The sequence below is a fragment of the Nicotiana tomentosiformis genome, chromosome 1, assembly GCF_000390325.3.
Source record: "Nicotiana tomentosiformis chromosome 1, ASM39032v3, whole genome shotgun sequence".
In the NCBI taxonomy this organism is placed as follows: Eukaryota; Viridiplantae; Streptophyta; class Magnoliopsida; order Solanales; family Solanaceae; genus Nicotiana; species Nicotiana tomentosiformis.
In genome coordinates, this window is record NC_090812.1 from 84,989,529 (window position 1) to 85,000,430 (window position 10,902).

Here is a 10,902-nt window from a genome sequence, read left to right on the forward strand (position 1 = left end):
ATATATATATATATATATATATATATATATATATATTTCAGGCCAAAACTGATATAACACATGACCCTGCAATCCATCCATTGATAGTGAACTCCCCCACTCGGCGCGAAGTCATAGTTCACCACGTCCGATGGTCCACAATATTAACCTTGACAGCTCGTATAAATCAACCAGATGCCAAGGTCCGTTGCAACCCCCCCCCCCACATGATTCACTGGGAGATCTCTCAATACGTCCACATCTTCAGTCGGAACCACATGTTGAGGCAATGTTCGAGCATCTCTAGCTCCGTCGTAGTCCATCTGCGATATCATGAACCGTAGACGCACAACTAATACCGAGTGCGCAATGTCATACACGAGTGGATACAACGTAATATGAGATATATGTTTCAAGATAATCAATGTTGCATGATAAGGAATGAAAGAAGCTGAATTATTCCTACACTCTATAGCCTCTGGAAGATAAGTACATATGTCTCCGTACTGATCCTTCAGACTCTACTAAGCTTGCTCGTGACTCGTGAGAACTAGGTAACCTAATGCTCTGAACTGTCACGATCCGAAATTCCCACCTTTGGGACCGTGATGGCGCCTAACATTTCACTTGTTAGGCAAGCCAATGTTAGAATATAACTAGCCATTTTAACAAAAATTTTAAATTAATTAATAACAAGGAAACAAATGCAGAAATAAAATGAATAATCCATAAAAATCGCGATATCTAAATACCATCCCAGAACTGGAGTCACAAGTGCACGAACTTCTAGAATAATACAAATAAAGGTCTGAATAAAATTCAAACTGTTTAAAATATAATACACAACTGAGATAAGAAAGAAGGGGACTTCAGAACTGCGAACGCCGTGCAGTTATACCTCAAGTCTCCACTAGTAGCCGTATCCTGAAAAATCTACAGTACACCGCTGGGACCAACTCCAAAATCTGCACAAGAAGTACAAAGTGTAGTATCAGTACAACCGACCCCTTGTACTAGTAAATGCTGAGCCTAACCTCGACGAAGTAGTGACGAGGCTAAGGCATGTCGCTTACATTAACCTGTACACAATAATAATAACAACAACGGGAATAGTAGTAAGACCGGTAAATAATAACAATAATTGAAGTCAATTCAGCAGTCACAATCCCTTAACTTGTTTCCATTGCGGCGCGCAACCCGATCCCCCAATATAAACTTAGAATAAATCTGTTGCGGCGTGTAGCCCGATCCCCCAATATAAACTTTTAAATAAATCTGTTGTGGCGTGCAACCCGATCCCCCAATATAAACTTTTAAATAAATCTGTTGTGGCGTGCAATTTGTTGCGGCGTGCAACCCGATCCCCCAATATAAACTTTAGAATAAATCTGTTGCGGCGTGCAACCCGATTCCCCAATATAAATAACAACTCTTAAATGTAATAAAAATACTCTAATAAATACCACGTTCAATGAGAAACTATTAAGCATCAAGACATACAATACTTATTATTTATTTATTAAATAAATAATGACAAGTAGCAATTAATTGTGAAAATTAGGGAGAAAATAGGCAGTTTAATATTTAATATGTTAAATGTCCGGTATCAATTAAGACACATGAATCAAATAAGAATGTAACAATTATTGCGGGAATTCAAGGCATAATATTAAGCTCGGAATATGAGAGAAATAATTAATATAATAATTAATTTATGTCTTAAACAATTTATGATTTCAAATAATTATGCAAACAATTAATTTGACGACGTATAGGCACTCGTCGCCTCGCATATATGTCATTACACATACGAGAGTTCTATTCCCTCAAGTCAAGGTTAACCATGGCACTTACCTCGCTTTGCAACCAAATTCAAGAATCCAATAAACCTTTGCCTCGGAAATTCGTGTATGAAATCCTCAAATATAGTCATAAACAATTCAATATGCTCAATATAAATCGTAGGAATTAATTTCATACGAATTTACTAATTTTCCGGATTAAAATCCGAAATTCATCTCAAAAATTATCAGTGGGGCCCACATCTCGAATCTCGAAAAAACTTATAAAATCTGAACACTCGTTCTGAGACAAGTTCCACCATATAAAAATTATCGAATTCCGACATCGGATTGGATTTCAAATCTTCACTTTACATTTTTGGAAGATTTTATAAAAATCTGATTTTTCTTCTATAAATTCACGGATTCATGATGTAAATGAGTATGGAATCATGAAATATAATCAATATTGGATAAGGAATACTTACCCCAATGTTTTTCCGTGAAAATCGCCCAAAATTCACCTTACCCGAGCTCAAAATCTTGAAAAATAAAAAATGGGAAGAAATCCCATTTCCAGAACTTAAGTTCTGCTTTCCAGGAATTTCTTCTTCGTGAACGCGATAGCATCCTCGCGTTCGCGAAGCACATTTTTGTGATGACCCTGATTCCTTCTACGTGGACGCGAGGGCAGTCTCGCGAATGCGATGCCTTGCCAAACTTGGCCATCGCGAACGCGAAGCCTTATTGCCTGGTGCCCGGCCAGGCCTCGTCCTTCTACGCGAACGTGAAAGCTCCCACGCATTCGCGATGTACACTGCCCTACCTCTTCGCGAACACAGTCCCCTCTTCATGGTAAATTTTGCCTGCCTCTAGTTCCTCTTCGCAAACGCGAGACCCCTATCGCGAACGCGAAGAAGTAAACCAATGCATTAGAAAAATTCCAACAAAGTTCTAAGTCCAAAATTCAACCCGTTAACCATCTGAAACTCACCTGAGGTCCCCAAGATCTAATCCTAAAACATCATACAAACTTAGTTGAAATCTCAAATTACATCAAACAATGCTTAATTTAGAAACCATACCACAATTCAAGCTTAAGGAACTTAAGAATTTTCAACTTTTATATTCGATGCTGAAACCTATCAAATCAAGTCCGATTGACCTCAAATTTTGCACACAAGTCATAAATGACATAACGGACCTATAAAAATATTCAGAACTTGAATCCGACCCCGATATCAATAAAATTCAATGTGTGGTCAAACTATGAAATCTTTAAGTCTTTAGGCTTCTAGTTTTCGCCAACTGGCGATAATTCGAGCTAGGGACCTCCAAATTAAATTCCGGGCATACGCCTAAGTCCTAAATCATGATAAGGACCTACCGAAACTATCAAAATACTGATCCGAGTCTGTTTTCTCAAAATATTGACCAAAATCAACTCAGTTGAGTTTTAAGGCTCTATTTCACATTTTAATCAATTTTTTCATATAAAAACTTTCTGGAAAATTATACGGACTGTGCACGCAAGTCGAGAAATGATAAATAGTATTTTTTGAGGCCTTAGAATACAGAATTAATTATTAAATTTAAAGATGACCTTTTGGGTCATCACAAACCTACTGCATGCGTACTTCATAATAAACTTAGTGCTTGTATTTTGTTGTATCTAACAATTGTGTTCAATGTATTCAAGTTTATTTTTGTATTCACAATATTTTATTTATTCCTAATACATGGTATTACTGCTTTATTGAGTATATTTCATTGGTTGTATTCATTGATTTTCTATTTGTATTGAGAGTATTTTACTGCATTTCACTGTATTGTTATTTTAAATACAAATGGATGCAGTTAGGTTTAAAATACAGATGAATACAGTTAGATTGAATGCATAACTAATTGATGAATAACAGCAAAATGATAAAACTAACAATGTATTTTAAAATATTATTGTAAGAACTCAAATACATATAAATACATCTAAATACAACAGTCAAAAATCACTGTAAAAAATAAAAATCAGTATATGCCTTATCGAATACATATAAATACATCTAAATACAAGAAGAGAAAACCACTGTAGAAACTAAAAATCAATGTATGCGGACTCGAATACATATAAATACATCTACAATTAGGGTCATTGCGTATTTTTATTTTCCTTTCGGCTTCAATGGTTGTTGATGAACCTGCAAATACAGGTTCCTCTTGAGTGATTTGCAAATCTAAAGATGGACCTTCGAAATTGAGTGCTTTAGTGGGTATTCTGCAGAAAACCTAACAATGATGAATATTTTTAAAAAAATTGTTGAAGAGAAAAAGAAAAAGCTTTAACAGGCCAAAAACCCAAAAACTTTAGTGGTGAGTGGTAAAAATCTGTATTGATGATTTATGACTTGCACAATTTCATAGTTCTTTACAAAAGCAAGAAATCATGAATCAGAAGGGAAAAAATTTGGTGTCACGCCTCCACGTCCTGTAGAATTGGGAAATAACAATTTTGAAAAGAATGTTAAGAAAACTTGCAGGAAATCATGGAAATGCTCACTGTTTTTATGTCTGAAGAGTAGTGATAACCATAAAAATTATGGAAAAACTCATCGTCTATCAGAGGAAACCAGTTTTCTGTTTCATATAGGAAAGAATGAGAGAGATATCATTGAGAGAGAGATCGTGGAGAGACAAATAAGATACTATGTGTGATTTTGGGAGAGAATAAACTGAAAGAATGAGAGAGAGAAATATTAGACAGTGTATTTAATGGCTTAACATTAGGAAGTGACCATAAATACATATTTTGCTATAAAAACTAAAAGGTATCTATAGAAAATAATATTTTAAAAGAGTTTTTATTTATAATAAATAGGGTGTAAATCTTTGCTATATGAGGTAAAATTTCCTATATTATATCGGAATCATAATTGGATACAACTTAAATGACAAAACTAACACAATAACCTCATATTATGCAAAAGGCCTCTTAATATATACAATCCTCCTTGGGTTCAAATACATCCACATGAGAATTGTAGAGTACATCAATGGTCTCTATAATTAATTATAACAACATTCATGTTTTAAATTAGAAACAACAGTCTTTTAGACATATCTTCAAAATTCCACGAAAGCCATTTTTCCAAAATAGAAACTCGTTTAATTCTTATACCTCAAATCAGTCTGCATTGTTTATTAGAACATAAAGGGAAAACCCAGATTTCAGCAATTCAATTTCGAATTTAAGCAGCATATAATTACTGATGTGATACACCAGTTGAATTTTAGCTAAAACATGTGAGATTCAACACATTCTTAGTCACAAATCACTGCTAAAACAATTTGTCTTTAATATGCAAAACGATAACAATGTTCATGTAGTTACTATATTAAATCTAAACATTCAATTTATGTTTAAGACCAAACAAACAATAAGTTTAAACACTGCAGCAAATAACTTCAAAGAAAAACAGCCCATACTTTAATACAAATCAGAACAAAATACGAGTGAGAGGTATGTACCAAAACTTGTAAATGAAGCTGAACTTTTGCCAAATAAAGGCCAAGGAAAACAGCTAATGAGTGAGCTCAAAACAGATCAGCAGCAGAAATCAGGAGGACAATCCAAATCTCAGCTAAACAACAGAGTGACAGCAACAGTAAAACCAACAATTTCTTTCAAATCAAACCAAGCTTTTTGAACCCAGAAATGATGCAAGACTCCAAAGAGGTTAGAATCAGCTATTAATTTCTCTTTCTTGACTGTTTTCATTCTGTTTTTGGATTGCTTTTGCAGCTATTAAAGCTCATATTTGGAACCTAAATTGCTAGCAGACGTATGACCTTTTTTTATGTCTAAGTTTTTTCTCACCAAAATGGGTGAGAATAAGACCTTTTATAACAAGATTTTTAGGGCAACCAAACCTGATTTTTCTAATTCATTTACACCCTTTAAAATTTATTTTTATTCCCTTATACCCCAGATTCCCAAACCGTTTTTATTCTCTGTCCTTCAGAGACAGTCCTCTTCTCTCGCTTATTTGTAACAGAAAATATTCCCTAATTTTTAAATACTAAATTACCCTTCCTATTCTCTATAATTACCCTTGCCATTTCAAATCTTCTTTAACCAACTGATTCTAAATTATTCCTAACTTGAACCCTGGTTAAAAAACTAAACTCATTTAACTAAGAATGAGGTCTAAACAATAAACAAAAATAAACCAACAAAAACATCTAATAACAAAGAAAATCAGAAATAAACTATTAAACAAAACAACAAAATAAAATTTATATAACCATTTGCAAGTTAAAGGTGCGAAATCGGACAGATTATAAACCTTAAACGAGAACATGCAATTTTTGTTTTTTATGATTTTAACAGAAATTGGAAAATGTCACAAGAGGGGTTTAAACAAAAACGAAAACGAAAAAGAAAGCAAAGATTTCGAGGTTACCTTCTGAAAATGCAACAATCGCTTGGTCAAGGGTTTCTCTGACCAACAGTGGTCATCACCGACCTTGTGCTTTTAGAATTCGGCCAGTGAATACGTGCTAATGACTACTAAAGTCAGAGAGAAAAATGGAATTCGCTGTGTTCATCCTCCGAATGACAGAAATCGAAAGAAAAGATTTGGGGTTAACCTATTCTGAGATCTGCTATGGGATGAGTTCTAGGGCTCTTTAGGGGAATATAAAAATGAGTTAAGGAAGAGGAGGCTTTGAGGGTCATGGGGTAAAGATTTGGGGTGGATTGGAGCTTGGTCGTCGGTGGAGGGTGTAGGGTTGGCTAGGGTTTTGAGTAGGGAATGGGAGAGATGAGGGTAATGAGGAAATGAGGTTTGGTCTCTAGGTTTTTGGGGGGGTTGAGATAGTTATATGGGATGTGGGTGGTCAGTTCCGAACCATCGTATTAAAGTCAAGGGACGGCTAAGATTAAGGATCTGAAACAGGGTCGTTTGGGGTTTAAATGGGAGCTGGACCGGGTTTTAGGAAGATTGGACTTAGACGGATTTGGAAATTTGGGCCACTTATTCAAATGTGCTCTTAGCCCAGTTTTCAACAAAGACTAACCTCTTCCTTTCCCTTCTTTAATTTTTGCAATGTTAGCCACTTTAAACTCAAATAGCACTTAGAACTCAAATTGCAAAATTAACCCTTTTACTACTTTATCTTCTAATTAACTAATTAATTACCTTAACAATAACTAATAAAAAAATTATTAATTTGAAAACCAGAAACTAAAAATGTAAAATGACTAGGGTATTTTTTTGATTTTCATTTATCAATTATGTAATTAATATGTTATTAAATCCTAAAAAATACAATTAAAATCTAAAATGCGATGCAATGAAGAATTGGACATTTTTATGGTATTTTCTATGATTTTAAGATATTTAACATGCACAAGAAATGCAACTACAATGCAAATAAACAATTAAAAAAGAATTCCTAAAAACTATAAAATCAAAAACAATTAGAAAAATCCATTTTTTGTGAATTTTTGTAGGAGTATTTCATAGGGAAAAAATTACGTGCTCACAGCTGCCCTCTTTGCTCGGAAACATGAAGAATTTTCGGGCAAAGATAAAGTGAGCAATTTTTGCCCGTTTGACACTCCATTTGGAAGCATTTTGAAAAAGTTTGACCGAAACCTTGCTTCAGAGGTTGCCTACATATCCTTGGCTATAAAGGAATCAGGTCGAAGTAGTTCTGGGCGTTTTGGTATCTAGGACTACCGAGAAGCTGTGATTTCACTGCTGTTGCTGGTGTTACTGCTTGTTGAACTCCTTATTACACCAAAATCAAAATGAAAAAGAAACTAGACAAGCCTATCAGCTATGAGTTACAAGATACATATTTATAGGTTTTCTGAAAATTGATCTTGAGTCTTGGCTGGTTCTTCATGCAGACTCAGATCTGAATCTTAATGCTTGCTAGCTGCAATTGCTAGTTCATTCTTCTATGGCTTCTTCGGATCAAAACGGGAAATGCGATGCTCGTGACTTCATGCATGTCGTGTGCAGTCCGCATCCTTTCAACCGCTTCTGCATTTTGGATTCACTTATTTTTTTTTTCTTTTATTTATTTTGGATTGAGACTTCTTCTTTTGGTTATCGCAAACCATGTGCCTTGAGGTATAACCTACTCAGGGACCAAAACAAATAGACGAACGAAATTTTTCTGCCCCAGTTTCACTAGGAAAATTTCGTGAGTTTGTTTGAAATAAAACTCTATACTACTTCATTATTGAAAGCAATAAAAGGTCGGGATTCGTGTACCCTGGAACACAAAGACTAGGGAGTGGTGTATCCTGATTGTCTAAATGGTGCCTCAACTAAGGATTGGTGTACCTTAAGTTGGAAAACACAACTAGGGATTGGTGTACCCTATACTAGTAAGGAGACTAGGGAGTGGAGACCTTATATCTGAAATAACATCAACTAGGGAGCGAAGACACTATGTTGGAAAAGGAAACTAGGGAGTGGAGAACCTATGTCTGAAATAAAACCAACTAGGGAGAGGAGACTCTATATTGGAAAATGAGACTAGGGAGTGAAGACCTTATGTCTGAAATAAAATCAACTAGGGAGTGGAGACCCTGCGTTGGAAAAGGAGACTAGGGAGTGAAGACCCTATGTCTAAAATAAAATCAACTAGGGAGTAGAGACTCTATGTTGGAAAGGAGACTAGGGAGTGGAGACCCTATGTCTAAAATAAAATCAACTAGGGAGTGGAGACCCTATGTTGGAAAGGCAGACTAGGGAGTGGAGACCCTATGTAATGACCTGACCGGTCGTTTTGAGCTTTAGCACGTCGTTCAGCGGTTTGAGGCATTGATTAGTTTCACTTCATGTATTATGGCTTGCGCGCGTGGTCGGAATTGAATTTCGGGAAGTTCAGAGTTGATTTGGAAAGAAAACTCTCATTTTGGAAGCTTTAAGTTGGAAGAATTGACTAAGGTTTGATTTTTGAGTAAACGACCTCGGAATCGGGATTAGAAGGTTCCAACAAGTTGGTATGATAATTTTGGATTTGGACGTATGTCCGGATCGGATTTTGGATGACCCGGGAGTATTTCGGCGCCTATTGTGGAAAGTTGTCGTTTTGGAAGAATTTCATAAATTTGGGTTGAAGTGCATTTTCAATGTTATTGATGTCCCTTTGGGATTCTAAGTATGGGAATAGCTCCTTATGGTTATTATGGTATTGGGAGCGCATCCGGATGTGGATTTGGAGGTCCGTAGGTCATGTCGGGGTCCTTTGGCGTAAGCTAGAAATTTGAAGGGTTTTTGAGAAGTTTGACCGGGAGTGGACTTTTTGATATCGGGGTCGGATTCCGATTCTGAAAGTTGGGGTAGGTCCATAATGTCAATTATGACTTTTGTGCAAAATCGGAGGTCAATTGGACATGGTTTGATAGGTTTCGGCATCGATTGTAGAGGTTTGAAGATTCAAAGTTCATTAGATTTGAATTGGAGGGTGATTCGTAGTTTCGATGTTGTTTGGCGTGATTTGAGGCCTCGGCTAAGTTTGTAATGTGTTTTGGGATGTGTTGGTATATTTGGTTGGGGTCCCGAGGGCCTCGAGTGGATTCTGGATGGTAAACGGATCGAGTTTGGACTTGGAAGAAGTGCCGAGACAGCTGATATCTGGTGCAATCGCACCTGTGTGAAAAGGGTCGCAGGAGCAAGCCCGTAGGTGAGGCGATGTGGTCGCACAAACGACATTTGGACGGAGCTGGGATGGTCGTAGATGCGAGGATATTTCCGCATCTTCGAGCCCATAGATGCGAGGAAAGCTCTGCAAAAGCGGAATGCGAGCTGGGCAGCTAGAGTCGCAGAAGCGGAAGGTCTCCGCATGTGCGAGACCGCAAAGGCGCGTTTCGCATCGCAGGTGCGGAGCTGTGCTGGGAAGAGGGTATGCGCAGTTGCGAGGTTTTGGCTGCACCTGCGAGACCGCAGATGCGGTGAAGCGGTCGCATGTGCAGTAGTCAGGCTGGGCAGTGTTCTTTTAATACAAAGGGGTTGGATCAATTCCACTTCATTTCGTCCATGGGAGCTAATTTTGGAGTGCCATCTTCATCAGCTATTATGGGGTAAGTGATTTCTTCACATTGTGAGTTAAATACATGATTATTGTATGGATTCAAGCATGAAAATTTGTTGAAATTTGAGATTTTGAAGAAAAACCTAGAAATTGGTATTTTTGGATTTTGACCACGAAATTGGACTTGGAATTGAGAATAAATTATATATTTGAGTTCGTAATGTTATGGGTAATGGTTATCTTCGAATATTTTCGGAATTCGGGCACGTGAGCCCGAGGGTTGCCTTATCAACGTTTCGAGCGGATTTGGGAACTTGTTTAAATTGATTTGTTATGAGTATTAGAGTGTATTTTTATGGGTTTGCACATTGTTTGACTAGTTTTGGAGCGACGGGAACCGGTTTGAGGTGTTAGAGCGGCGTTGGAGCCGGTTTCGGAACTTCGGAGCGAGGTAAGTCTCCTGTCTAACTCTGTGAGGAGGAAACTACCCCTAGGTGATATATTTAATATCTGTAACTTGTTGCGGGGACTACGTACGCACGAGGTGACGAGAGTCCATACGTAGTTAGATTCATGTTATTGTCCGGGTAGACTTAGGTTTACATCATGTTGTACTTGTACTATAGGGATTATCCTTGCTCGTCTAATTCTTCTATTTTGCATTATGGCTTGAGACTAGACATGCGTAGAGTGATGGACTTGCTATTGTAGAGTTTTCGCGAGTTTTATGATTTGCCACGGAATAATGGTGTTCCTCTTACAGATTTCTCGCGCGTTATGCGTTGTCATCGAATAATTTTCGTTAAAAAAATTATAACTCACATGTTCATTTGTAAGTGGGGGTCAAGGATCCGTTCAAACTTCTTACTCTAATGGGATCGGGTCGTTCTCCTCTGCAGGAATTATGTACCACACTCTCATGGGAGCAAGTCGTTTGCGTCGGTAGTTTAATAGATGCATCTATGATTCATGCCGTTCGACCCTTGGCAGTGCACAGTTTAATATTTATGTTGGATAGGGCCGTACACCTCGGCATTTCTATAAATATATCCTCATGGAATCATGCGTAATATTTGGCAAGAAGCCAGAGTAT

At 37.1% G+C, this 10,902-nt stretch overlaps 1 long non-coding RNA gene across 1 annotated transcript; it reads right to left on the reverse strand.

Annotated features, from left to right (window-relative positions):
* Positions 1-3,684: 3,684 nt before the first annotated feature.
* LOC138910115 (uncharacterized) lies at positions 3,685-5,629 on the reverse strand. The gene is made up of 2 exons (XR_011415714.1): positions 5,283-5,629; positions 3,685-4,032 (listed from the first exon to the last, which is right to left on the reverse strand). It is a non-coding gene; the product is annotated as an uncharacterized lncRNA (long non-coding RNA).
* Between the last annotated feature and the right edge of the window lie 5,273 nt (positions 5,630-10,902).